Source organism: Quercus suber, unplaced genomic scaffold, assembly GCF_002906115.3.
Source record: "Quercus suber isolate HL8 unplaced genomic scaffold, Cork oak 2.0 scaffold_469, whole genome shotgun sequence".
Taxonomy (NCBI): Eukaryota; Viridiplantae; Streptophyta; class Magnoliopsida; order Fagales; family Fagaceae; genus Quercus; species Quercus suber.
The window spans coordinates 116,035-130,800 of record NW_027069920.1 but is presented as its reverse complement, the minus strand read 5'-3'; positions in this window follow the sequence as shown (position 1 = coordinate 130,800).

The following is a 14,766-nucleotide window of genomic DNA, read 5'->3' as shown; positions in this document are numbered from 1 at the left end:
GGTTTAGGTTTGGATTGGATTGTGGAGTTTTACTACACCAACAAGTTTGAAAATTCGTGAAATCATGGGAAAGGTTGGGGAGGGGATGTAGACCAGTCACTGCAATACCTCTATGTTGTGCTTATGAGGCTAGGAATATTTGATGGACAGCCTCAATACAATTCTCTCGGTATAAATGATGTGTGCACTAGCGCCCACATCGAATTAGCAGGAGAAGCAGCGAGGGAGGAATTGTCTTTTGAAGAATGACATGGAGTTTTGCCATTGGCAACTAAAAGGAACCAAACCTAGCAGTGGTTGGACCACAGGCTAATGCTTCCGTTGCCATGATTGGAAACTATGCATTTTTAACAAATAAGACTGGTCCAAGAACTTGATACCGTACTCCATGTCGATACCGTACTCCACTTAATGCTTCTCCAGTTATGGAAGTGTGAAACTATACAGCAGGATGTTCGGTGTTAAATGCTCTTATGGGAACTTGATAGGCGAAGCCGTGGATGCTGTAAAACAGCTGATGCCACCGTAATTGTTGCGGGATAGATTTATCAATTGAGGCAGAGACCAGAGACAGGTTGGATATCCTCCTCCTGGAAAACAAACTGATCTTATCAACCAAGTTGCTGATGCTGCAAAAGGCCGGTAGTTCTTGTATCATGTCGGCTGGAGGTGTTGATATCTCCTTTGCTAAGAGTAACCCCAAAATCCATGCTATCTTGTGGGCTGGATATCCTGGAGCAGAAGGTGTCAAGCCACTGCTAATGTTGTTTTTGGAAAATACAATCCAGGTAACACCGAATTCAATTCCTTGCACAAATGCAAATCTTTATCTTCATGATTTTGCACCATTATTTACACCTTATTTTCATGTTTTTCAGGAGGAAGGTTACCCTTACTTGGTATCAAGCTGATTATGTTGACAAGATACCCCTAACATCCTTGCAATTAAGGCCAGATGATAGCAAAGGCTACCCGGGTCGAACATATAAATTCTTCGATGGTCCTACTGTCTTCCCTTTTGTTATGGCCTCAGCTACACAAAATTCAACTATGCACTAAAGCCGCCCATCAAGTTGACGATAACATTAAGCAATTTTCAACACTGCGTGACCTACCATATAAAAATGGAACCTTCAAAACTAGCTGCCCAGCAGTTTAATAGATGACTTGAGTTGTAATAGGAATTCAAATTTGACATTGAAGTAAAAAATGCAGGTGACGGAGATGGAGATGAGATTGTGTTAGTTTACTCACAGCCCCCACTTGGTATTCTTCGAACTCATATTAAGCAGTTGAATAAGTTCCAGAGGGTTTCTGTTGCAGCTGGGGCGAGTAAGCTGGTTCGTTTCGCCATAAATATTGCCAGGGCTTGGGCATTGTTGACTCCAATGGTAATGCTGTCTTGCCATCTGGTTCCACACAATTATCGTCGGTGATCATCAAATTGTACATTCAATTCAGTTAACATATCGTTAGAGGTGTGAGGAATGAGACTTTTAATTGAATAGAGATTGTTCTACAAGTCAATTTTCTTCATGACTTTCATGTGTTGAATAAGATGTTGTAAACTTAATTTTAACACAATTCTTTCCCTTCATTACTCCTTATGGTTTGGGTTTACTAATGCGTGTTGACTCTATGCATTTACACAAGTAATGTGAATGATTTGTAAATAGAAAAAAAAAAATAGTAACATAACACTAAACAATGTAATCATTATTTTAATCTTGATTTCAAGAGTATATATATATATATATATGTGAGATAAGTTCAAGTTACACCTGGTGTAACTCTTATAAAGTTATACGTTTTTTACTTCATATATTTCTAAGAAATCTAACAATTGAAAAAAAATATCATTAAATGTTATTATTTTTTACCTTATTAATAGTATTACCTAATTAATACTAATATTTTCTCTCCCCTTATATATTATTGCTTTCAAATATCAATTTAATTTAGAATAATACTATACATACATTGCAAATCATTGCATACTCTAATTTAATAGACCAAATAAGCTAAAAAAAATACAAAAAGGACAAGATAAGCCCATGTTCAGATTCCTTAGCCGAAATTTTTTTTTCATATAAATTAGAATAATACTTTTTTTTCTCAATAAAATAAAACCACTCTTAATTAATTAATTAATAACCTTGTTAGGTGACACTTTCATCACCATTACCATAACAATTTACTTTAATGGAGGAACGAAGCTTGAGCAGATATAATAATTTTTCACTATTGTTACATTTGCAATGCGAAATGTTTAAAAAGTAGCAGATTACTTTTGTGTTCAATACTTCAATCATTTCATAATTGTATATTTTATTTCAAATAATTTAATCATCATCAAATATCTTTTTAATTTTCTTTTAGGATGAATCATTAAAAAGCAAGTTGTTGAAAATGGCATGAGCCCTTTAATCAAGTGGAAAACATTACTTCTCCAAAAAAAAAAAAAAAAAAGGTGAAAAACATTAAATAAGGAGAGAGAAAAAAGGTGTCAAGTTATAACATTTAGGTACGTTTGGTACGCTGTAATAACTCTGTAATGGAATTACTATTTATGTGTAATATTAATTAGGTCATTTGGTTGCATCTTTATTATATTGATTAATTATTACATTGGAATAACTATTCTTTAAATTGAAGAATAGCTATTCCCTTTATAATAAGATGTAATAGCTATTCCTTAGTATATATAATAGGTTAAATTAATATATTCCAAAAATGTAAAGTTTCTTTATACATTTTCTTTTACAAGTTTTTCATATGTAACAACCAAACTTACGAATAGTAATAATTATTCCATTACAATGTCTTCTATTCCCAGTAATAAAAATTACTTTTCCTAATGTAATCTACATTCAGTGTACCAAACGTACCTTAATGATTTTTTTTAATCGTTAAATCTCTTAGAAATTAATGATTTTTTTTTAATCGTTAAATCTCTTAGAAATCTACAATGTAAGAAATGTGTAACTTTACAAAAGTTCACTAAGGGTACGTTTTGTACACTGAATGTAGATTACATTAGGAAAAGTAATTTTATTACTGGGATAGAGACATTGTAATAGAATAATTATTACTATTCGTAAGTTTGGTTGTTACATATGAAAACTTGTAAAAGAAGATGTATAAGGAACTTTACATTTTTGGAAAATATTAATTTAAAAACCTATTATATACACTAAGGAATAGCTATTACATCCATTATAAGAGGAACAACTATTCTTCAATTTAAAGAATAGTTATTCCAATGTAATAATTAATCTATGTAATAAAGATGCAACAAAATGACCGAATTAATATTACATATGAATAGTTATCCATTACAGGAGTTATTACAGCGTACCAAACGTACCTTAAGTGTAATTTGAACCTACATATAATATATATATATATTGAGGGGAAAATATAGAGAACCTCAAATTTATAAACAAAAAGTTTAATTAAAGCAATCAATAACTTCGAATACATATAACAGATGACTTCCTTATTTGATAAATGTTACAGGTGATTCTTATTTTTTATTTTATTTTATGCAGGGATTTATATATATTATACCGAAATAAGATTGAATATTATAATCACAATTAGAAAAAAAAAAAAAGAAAGAATCCTTCCAAGTAGGGTATTTGAAGGTAGGGTATTTCATTTCTTTGAATTTTTTAGAGATGAGATGATGTTCCATGTAGCCCAACATAATGAAATGATTATGTGGAATAGATAACAAACTTTGGTGTCAAACAAATTAATTTATGCACGCATTCATGGTCTAGATTTTTAGATATTGCACGTACATAAACTATATTTCTATTACATGCTCTATCATGTTCACATGCATAGATCCAACTGTTTTTTTTGGCTTGAGACCTATAATCATCTATTTATCTCCTTCTTTCATTTTATTAAGAAAAAATCATGTCAAATTTGTGTGCACATCTATTTATCTCCTTTTTATATACATACTAATTGTGACTAGTATGTTTTAAATATATATACATACATACATATATAATATATATATTTTATATCTTATAGTATAAGTGGTTTTTCTTGTTTTGGGATCCTTATTTCTATTAGGTTTAAAATACTCCTAAAATTTTAGATTTAAGATAAGACAATATTTTGAAAACAATACGAGTAAAAAATATATATTAACTCTCATGTAAAACTACCCATTTTCAAATCCAAATTTTAGCCTCTTTTATCTTTGCATTTTTGAATTTAGGTTCCTTTTTTTTTTTCCCCCAAAACAAATGGTAGTAGGTTTTTAGCACCATTGGTTAACTAACTTTTTTAAAAAAAAATTAATTTTTTTTATAAAAAGTTAGAAATTTTAAAAAGCATTAAAACTACATTTAGAAATATCTATTTCCTACAACTTAGCACACACTATTTCTATTTAGAAATATCTCACATGTATCTTTTTCAGTTTCTTTGCACATGCTTTTATATTGCCTCAACTTTCTACACACCTTATCACCATTTCCAATTTTAGGAAGGTTTCTTTCCTTTGATGTTATTGATGTACAGTATAATACTGTTATTAAGAGACTTCCTTTATTTGGGATCCTTATTTCTATGGTTTAAAAATACTCCTAAATTTTAGATTTAAGCATAAACAAAATTTGAAGACAATAAAGTAAAAATATATTTTTAACTCTCACATAAAACTACTCATTTTCAAAATCCTAAATTTTAGCTTTTTTTATCTTTGCCTTTTTGAAATTTAGGTAATATTTTTTCTAATTAATTTTTTCTAATTTTCCAAAAAATAAAGGCAAAAAGTTTTTAGCACCATCAGTTAACAACTTAAAAAAATTAAAATTTTTTAAATTCATTAATAACTACATTTAACTCGTCATTCTTCCAAAAAATTAGCACACATTATCTCTCTCTCTCTCTCTCTCTCTCTCTCTCTCTCTATATATATATATATATAGAGAGAGAGAGAGAGAGAGAGAGAGAGAGAGAGCCATGTGATTTGTTTCACCGTCCTTTTATTAGTATACTTTAATTATTGTCCTGACTAGTATGCTCTGTGATTTACAGTTGCCACAATACGTGGATCTTCTATATTAATCACATCAGAACATTGGATTTGATAATCAAGTAGAACGCCAAGGAGTTTGTTCTCAAAATTCTTAAAGAACCTAGTTTTCCAAGGTTACCTTGTGGACATTTGAGCCTAGAGTTGGCATTTTAGTCTTGTTGGGTTTTAGGTAAACAGTTCTTTCTTGAAGAAACTATCATGGCCGGTTCATCCTCAACAGTTACTGATACCACTAAACCTACCTTTGATCTTTTCCTTCGAACATCCACTACAAATAGGTTAGACTACTTATATGAGATTTCTCATGTACCTGAAGATAGTAAGATCCCTATTACTAATTTCCCTATTGTAAATCCTTATACTAAGTTTGATACACCCTAAACTACTTTCAAAAAACCCGTAAAAAAATTTATTAGTCCTTCTCATCCTTCTATTGTCGAAGAATATGTCCAAGCTTCCAAGTTTGATCAGTTCAATATTCTTGCATGTGAAAACAAAAACTTTATCACCCTTACTCTTTCTAGAGAATTTGTAATTCTATGGCAAAAACAAGGGTACACACACCTTCATTTTGGGGCAGTGAGGTTGGCGCTAATATTCCATGGAAGGAAAGGACTCTCTTTAGTCTCTAGAATTTCACTTCTTGATTCTAGATTCCTGGAATATCAAAATGTAGTCATAGGAACTGCTCAGACCACTTTAAATGTGGGAACAGTTTTTGTCACACTTTTTTCCTAACTTTAACATGTCTCTTAAAGATCCTTAACTTTATGATGCTCTCAAAGTGAAAGTCTAGATTACAGGAGCCTCTCAAATGCAAGACACATTTGCTGCTACACTTCACTACCAGCTTGCTTATAGGCTTCAAAATCATGCTTTCGACATGGCAGTTCTAGACATTGCTCAATCCAATGATGCTTTGCTAATCCAAGTTGATCTAAGATTGACACCCATGTGTACGTTCGTTCCAAGACAACTCAATAGAGACCGGATGTCTTCTCTCTTTCTAGAATTATGGATTATGAAATATGAGATGCTTCATCAGGTGACTAAGCCAATCCAATCAAATAATCCTTTCTTTATCAAAAAACCAAATGGCAAAGTTGAGATAAGATTCTTGACAGCTTCACTAGAAAAGAAAGATGTAACAGTCTTTCCAATTCAAATTGCTATGCTCCAACTAATATCATATGTTTGTGAAAATGGTCTTAAAATCAAGGCATTTCAAGAAGATGGAAAGCCTTGCTATGAAGGCAAATCACCTTCTAGTCACATATGGTAGAATATTTGTGATTGTGCTTATTATAGAGAAGAAGAAGTTTTTGAAGAAGATCATTCAAGAAGAAAGAAAAAATCTTCCCAACAAATACTCAAGGAAAGTTATGAAGTAGGAGATCCAGAAGTTGACCTCCTTAGAGAACCCTCTGGAAATTTTGATTATTATGTTCTCTACCCTAGAACTAGAAAACAAAAAATCCCTCCTCCATGTAAAAAAGATCATGTTCAAAATCCTAAACCTCCATTAATCCCATATAACCAGAAAGTCCTTCCCCAAATACCGAAATGTCAACCCTTTCCTACCAGTCAAACCCATTCATAGAAGCCCTTACCTTGCTACATGTTTTACCAGGCCTCAACTTCCTATTCACAGAATTTTCCTCCACTTGAAAGTTTTGAACATCCCCAAACCAACACAAAACATATTTGGAAAATCAAAAATCCTGTTGGAACCAATCCAGATGGAACCAAGAGACAGGTTTCTTCGGTTGAAGTAGCTTTAAATTGGCAGCCAAAAAATGTTATGGCACAAAACCAAGTCCTTTCGAAGTTTCTTAATAATCAACAAAAGATGGCTGAAGTAGTTACTCATACATTCTTATCTTCAAATTCTCTTATTGAAGATTTGAAGAAGAAAATCAAGATGGTTGAACAAGAATTGGCAACAATTGCTTCCATAGTTAAAGACTTGTCAGTCTCTTTCCCTCTTATTGGGCCAAAGTAAAAAGACAGAAAATAATTGTTAATACAACTCCAATCCATGGAAGGATCACAGAAGGAAGCCACCCAGACTCTCCCCATGCATGTTCACATGCCCTACCAACCTTAACAATCATTATATAAAGACTTGTCCATACCTTTAACCTCTTCATTTTCATCAACTTATCCCTACCAAAATCTTCAACCATTAGCCATGACACATCCAGATCATAACCCTTTTAAACCAAGTGGAATCTTCCCCGGCATAACATATTCAACACCACTTCAACTAGAACCCCAAGCTAGACCATAGAATGAACCTTCTCCTATGAAAAAGGACAAAGAATCATTATACCAACCCCCAGATCCAACCATTGGTGCTTCTTTAAGACCTCCTAATATGAATATGTTGGCGTCGTCCCTTAGGGGTAGATCCATCCTTTTGACCTTAGTCATTCCTTTGCAAGGTTAGTCCGAAATTTTCTTCATCAACTGCCCCTTACTCTGTGAATCGTCGAGATAGTCGACGGGTTGTGGAGTTTCCATAAATGCTTGTCATAAATAGGGGTAATTATGTCTTTTTGACTAGGCCACTGACATGTGTCACCTTCTGATTTGTGGAATCAAGCGTCGCGACACTTCGATTCTTGTGCCATGTCATCCTATAAATAGCACATTACGTTATTATCCTCATTATCCAAAAAAAATTCCATCTTAATCCCAAAGCCCAGTCAATGGTTTTGAGCTTCGTCTGTACCCTTGCTTCATCGGTTGGTTACTCATCTGTTTCCTAGGTATGATTCGTCAGCATTCGACAGGAGTTCGTCTTCAAATCACTCGTCGGGAGATGCCAGCCTGTTAGGGCAATGACCACATGAGGTCATTCTACCCGACGATTGGTCCATCCATGACTTCCCCGTGGATATGAATGACAAAGTCTTTAGTAGGCTAAGACCTCGTTTTCAAATTCTTGACAATGTGCCTATTAGAAAAGGTGACTTAGGAGAGAAATGCTATGATGGGAAGTCATCTGATATAAGCTTCTATGAGGCTATATTCATAATAGGGCTTCATCTGCCCCTCTCTACCTTGCATTGTCAGTTGGCCTTCTATTTGGGCATATCAATTGGTCAGATAGCCCCAAATGCCTGGAGGAGTTTTATTGGGGCTGAAGTGCTATGGGGACAACTTAGTGGGGGCAACCGTTCTCTTACTTTGGAGGAGTTTTTCTATTGCTACAAACCTTAGGAGATTCCTCGTTCCAAGGGTTTTTATAATTTCATGTGTTGTCAAGCTACCCTAAGGCAGATATGCCCGACTCTAACCGTTAATGGAAAGCTAGGTTTTTCTTTGTTCAAGGGGTCAATTGGGTTTATAGCCCTGACGAATGGAGTAGTTTAGGGCTTAGGCTTTACCCAGGAGCACGAGGGCACCCTTGATCATTGGTTTGCCCTTAGGTAGGAGTTAGGATTTATCAGGTGCTCGAGAGCATCCTGGATCATTAGTTTGTCCTTGGGCAGGACTTAGGATTTGATCAGGTGCACAAAGGCGTCCTTTATTGTTAGTTTGTCCCGTCCAAGGGCATCCTTGATCATCGGTTTGTCCTTGGACAGGACTTGGGATTTGATCAGGTGCACAAGGGCATCCTTGATCGTCGGTTTATCCTTAGGCAAGACTTAGGATTTGATTAGGTGCAAGAAAGCATCCTTGATCATCGGTTTGTCCTTAAGCAGGATTTAGGATTTGATCAGGAGCATAAGGGCATCCTTGATCGTCAGTTTGTCCTTGGACAGGACTTAAGATTTGATCAAGTGCACGAGGGCATCCTTGATCGTTGATTTGTTCGCCCTTTAAATAGGGCTAAGCATTTCCTTATTATAGACAATAATCACTTCATTTGAAAATAAACTGAATAAAAAATGTTGATAACTTGTTGTTTGATCAACCAAAAACTGGCCTGTCAAGTGCTTAAACAAAAAGTTAAAGAAAAGAAGTAACATAGAAAAAGCGATAACATAAGCGATAGCATAAGTTGCTGCGAGTGTACTACTGATAGTATCTCCTGAGATGGTCAGTGTTCCAAGGATGGTATAGTCTTTACCCATCGAGTGTCTCCAAGTAGTAGGTGTCCTTCCTGTTTTAACCAACAATTTTGTTTGGGCCTTCCCTATTGGGTCCTAACTTTCCTTGTGCAGGATCTTTGGTGGCCGTAGTCACTTTCCTCAAGACAAGGTCTCCAATGCTGAAGTGTCAAGGCTTTACCTTGGCGTTATAGTGTTTGGCCATGAGGTCTTGGTATTGGGTCAACCGTTGTTCAGTGGCTACCCTCACCTCGTCCAGCAAATCCAAGTTCAAACGGATCCTTTCTTAATTCTTCCTTTCATCATGGTACTAGTTTTATAGTAGGAGTCTTTTTTTTTTTAATAAAAAAGAAGATATATGGGAAAATAAAAACTTGAGATTAGAGTAATGAAATTAAAAAAAAAAAAAAAAATTGAAAAAAAAAAAGGGTCATAGAAGAAACAAATACATCGTGATGAAGTAAAAAAAAAAAAAAATGAAAACGTGGGGTGAGTTTTGTAGATTGGAGGAGTTTTAAAACTAACAAAAGAGTGATCATATTTTGTAGGGAGTTAGTGAGTAGAAATAGGAATTTAAATCAATGTAAAAGTAGAAGTTTATTAGAAGCAGGAAGGCATTCCAACATAAAAGTGTAAATTTATTATTTTTGTCAATTTCTTATTTTAACCCCATTTTTATGTTTTAGGTAGGGGTATTTTTGACAGTAATGAAAACAATAACTAACTTTCTTTTGCCAATTTACTATTTTAATCCAATTTTTAAGTTATTGGTTAATTAATTTAAGAGTATTTTTTATAGGAAAAAAAGAAAAACAATAACTAACTTTTTGAATCTTCTTAATAATTCATACAAGGAAAACCACTAAAACTTGATTTCAAATAATACCTTATGATATTTCAAATGGAGACATCCCGTTTAAATCCCTCTACCCTACTTGAACTGAATAAAAAATAAAAACCCACTCAAGGCATGATGACATGAAAAACATGATCAGGGTGATTCTACGGCAGCAAAAGACAATAAAATGACTAGAAATACTACACCTAGCTGAACTATGCGCTGCCCTAATTTTTGTCTCTATGCACCTGACCAAAAATGATCCAGAAATTAGACCTGCTAGTGGTTAATGCACAAATATCTTCCATTATCTGATGTGTTATTAAACACAAAAGTATTTCAAATTTTTATTTTTTAATAGTTGAAGTGCACCAATCATATTCATTGTTGGTAAAACTGCATAAAATTTTAGCATTTTTCCCTTTTGACAGTAAATCAACACTTGATTCAACAAATAGGCCCACTACCATTCAATCTCCACTAGGGACCAAAACATGCTAACTTGGCTATACTACACTTCTGAAACAATTGAACCTCTGTCTCACATTCTAAATCACAATAACAGCAGCTAGTATCACAAATCTAGACTTGAAAAGTCATCTCCCTTTTAAAGTGAGACCATCAACCTTTCATGAATTTTGCTTTTCCATAGCGTTTTCCACAAATTACCATTACTCTGATTGATCCAGTCTCATGTTATCGTTTCTGCCATTAGGAAGGGGGATAAAAATTTCATCTAAAAAGTGAGGATTACTACAGTGAGCGCTTTGGAAAAAAAAAAAAAGAGAAGATGGCATCAGTGCCTACTAAAAGTTTCAGGTATACGTTTTGATGACATAAATCTCAAACTTTCTTAAGTGAAAAAATCATTATAAATAAAACAGAAACTGAAACATTAGCCGGACTCCCATTAAAAGCACACATACGCACACACATTCCCCCTTTCCAGTCAAACAATTCAATGAAAATTAAAATCAGATTTGTGAAAAACATAGGGCAGAGTACCTATAACATATTTACAAAATACAGTCATGGTTGGTGCAAACATTGTGGTTGATGAACAGAAAAATTGAAAACAATTCATGTCATTTAGATTGGTTAACTGCAATTATCATCATAAATGGTGAACCTTTATAATGATTATTGCAGAGATGCTTTTCTGCTCCTTTTTTTTATTTTTATTTTTATTGAGTAAATGTTAAACCTGATTGGCTGGAAGTAAATGTCAAATATGGCGAATATGGGGTAGAAATGGTGAACCTTTCATTCAACCAGGAAATTCTTAAGAGTAAAAACTAGAAAGTAAATTTTTCCTTCCAGTATCATTAATCTTTTGTTTACACATAACCATAAGGCCACCTTTCTTATCTACATGCTCCTCCTCTTGTACGTCTGTCCTAGTCAGATTCAGGTGGTTTGGAGTGCTACTGCTGTCGAAGTCCGCTTGATTTCTCATCTGATTTGGCCTCATTCTCTGCACTGGTACCAACCTTATTTTGCTCAGCAAGGCGCTTTTGTCTGGCCTCATTCTCAATCTGCCTCTGTAATTCCAGATGCTCTTCAAGCATTTTTAGATTTTTCTGCTCCTCAGGTGTAAGTTTCCTTTCCTCTTGCTCCAATTCATCAATGGTTACAGAAACAACAATCTCAGGATTAGGATTAGGAGGATCATCTTCCCCATGTGCAGCAGGAAAGGAACTGAAGCACAACAAAGTTGAAAACATGATGAGCTTTATTTAAGCCTAGGGATTGGGAGCACATATGGCCACAAATTTACACAACTTACATGTGTTTTAGTCAATGCAAATGTTAAAGTGTGAACAAAAACAAAGACTTACATTTGCTGCACATTTTCCTGCTGCTCCTCACTACCTCCAGTTGCCTACAATAAGAAATTGTATATTTTTGGGACATTAGTTTGCTTTATCGATTCTCTTTGTTTTGTGGGAACTGGGAACTCCCTTCAGATCTTATATCTTTCTTTCTTTCTTTCTATTTCAAATAGGTATGTGTTTTATCAAATTTAATTAATTCCAATCTCAGGTGCTTTCCTATCTCTGGTTTCTTAATTTATTAGTCATATCCAATTATTCCATTCCTTATTAAAGGAAAAATAATTATGTTGCATTTTGTTACATTGCTCTGCATCTGCAAAGTTTATATCTTAATAGCATTCCTTTTACACTATCTTCCAGTTTTGTCTCAACTTTTAACTCTAGCTCCTCCATATCTTAAGTCTTAAGCATCCAATTAAAGTATGTTAGTCCAATTTCTGTCATATTATGTTAATATTTAACATGTTTAGATGCTATTATTTTCCCAGTTTTAGTTCCTGCCCATTCTTCATTTATTCTGATTAATTTATACTTGGCTAGCTCATGACAACTGTAATTACCATAAAAACGAAACAGAACAATAACCACTATACAAGACCTTAAATTCCTTTGCCTTTCTGTGATCTTTTTTCTTCTTTTTGACATTGGATTTTCCCTGCCCTTGTCTTGAATTATCTCCTCCTTTGTCGGAGTTCTTCTTGTCATCAAGATTAAGTTCTGATAACAACTCTTTTTCTGCAGCCTTAGACTTCTCTTCGGCATCCTCATTAGCCAGATCTTCCAGGCGTGCCTATAAAAGGAGAATATTAAACCGAAAACATCAAATCATATATGGTGAGAAGGTAACTATATGAAAACCTTCAACGAAAAAGCACTCAAAATCGAATACAAACCTGGATGAATGACTTCAGCAGGGGCACCATAATTGATCGGTAGTCATAAGAAGTTACCATATCAATTTTCTTGCCCGTCTGCTTCATAGCAATAGTAGTTGTCCTGATTATAGAATCGAATTTGTAAAGCTGCAACAACAAACATACAGAAATTTAATCAGCCTATGGAATATAATATTTCATCAAGCAAAATATTTAATATCATACACAGAACTACACAGAAAGACATGAATTTCACATCAAACAACTTGGGAAATTTGACATGTTCATAAATTTGGCTATACCATACCTTTTCAGCCAGCTCATCAATCTGCTTCTTGATCCCCAATTTTATTTCATTGTCCACATGATCTACTTTTAAAATATTCCATATGATATCCAACTCAAAAATATCACCATTTGTCCTCTTAATGAATTTATGCCGATCTAACAAGAGATACTCATAACTCAATGGTTTGTACCCTGAAATCTCTTCTCGTCTCTTATCTTCTTTAACACATATACTCTCCAAATTCTTCCATACCTTAATGTCTCTCAAATACTCTATTTTCTTTTCACAAAAGTTCTGCATCCGGTGAAATTCAGCCTCATAGATCTTGAAAAACTCCATCGCTTGACTTTTACTGGTTTCTCTAAAATTTGTCCACTGCATTAATCGCTCACCAATACTAATATTAGTACCACCCAATAACCAATCCAGAATAGCATCTTTACATTCATCATCATTTAATACGGTTTCAGCATCAGCACTAGAAGTAATGGCGGCTTCATCATTCGGCACCACAAGCTCTCCGCGCAACATTTTCTTGTCAAAAACTACACAAGAGAAGTCCTCATTGAATACAATCTTCTCATGATAGGCCACACAAGTCATACCTCTAACCTCATCCCTTGCAAGACTGATACTGAGACTCTGTAACCCACAAATATTATAGAGATCATCCAAGAACTCATACACACGATTAAGCTCTGAGATGTCAAGAAAGCATGCCGTGAGCACAGTGCGGTCCATCCAATGTTCCTTAAGCAGCTGTTCCGGGATTTGCTTCTTAAGCATTTCCATTATCAAGTCCATGAACACTGAAAGATGACTTGGAACAAAAAATCTAATCTTCAAGAACACACGTAACCTTGATCGAATTTTATCAATTATTAGGTCACGCCTGGTATCCTCGCAATAAGGCCATTCCTTCTGGTTCATAAAAACTTCAGACTCGTTTAGGCCTTCATCTCCATGCTTGTTTCTTGACAAATCTTCCATCATTTTCTTAGCAGCAACCACGTCCACGGGTCTCCACTTTCTTGATTTAACGGTGTCATGGACTGAATCAAATTCAATTTCTGGCTCGACTGATCGAAGCTCATCCGATAAAGTCCCTAAATGCACACTCTTCATATGATCCGCATTCAATTTGACTTCGGAAAACCTTTCCCCGCAAAAACAGCAAGTTGAAAACTTCCAATTTTTTGCCGCCTTCACATGCTCCACTGCCTGCATCACCACCACCACAGCCGCCGGTGAATCTTTCTCAGCAAAAGGCAGTAATAGCTCCAGACTCAGCAAATCCTTCTTTAGCTCCATACTCATCCTGTCTTTCCAGTAAGCCTTGACTCGTGCCGCCACCGTGTCAACATTAGCCGCGACTTTCTTGACATTCTTGAGCTTTCTTATTTTGTTGTCCGTGTCCGACAAGGGTGTTTCCAAGTTCTTCCTCGCCTTAATAGCTCTCTGCTCGATCTCTTCCTTTCTGTCTTGTAGTTCTTGAATCTCATCCTTTATCTTCCCCAAAGATTTAGCGTCTACGAGATACTTGCTCTGCAATTTGATGAGTCTGAGTTGCTTTCTGAGCGATTCAATTTCGTGCTCACCGTCAAGTTTCAATCTTTCTTCTACCACGGTGGGGTATTCGATGGCCAAGCCAGTGTCGCATGCTTCGATCACGGCTTCGAAGCCAGCATCGGCGTCGTATTGGGCTAATTTGACGAGTGCGACAACATAAAAAAACCAGAAGGAGAGGGAGACGGGGCATAACTCGACAGCTCGCTTGGAGGACTTGACGGAACTCCTGACATGTTGGAG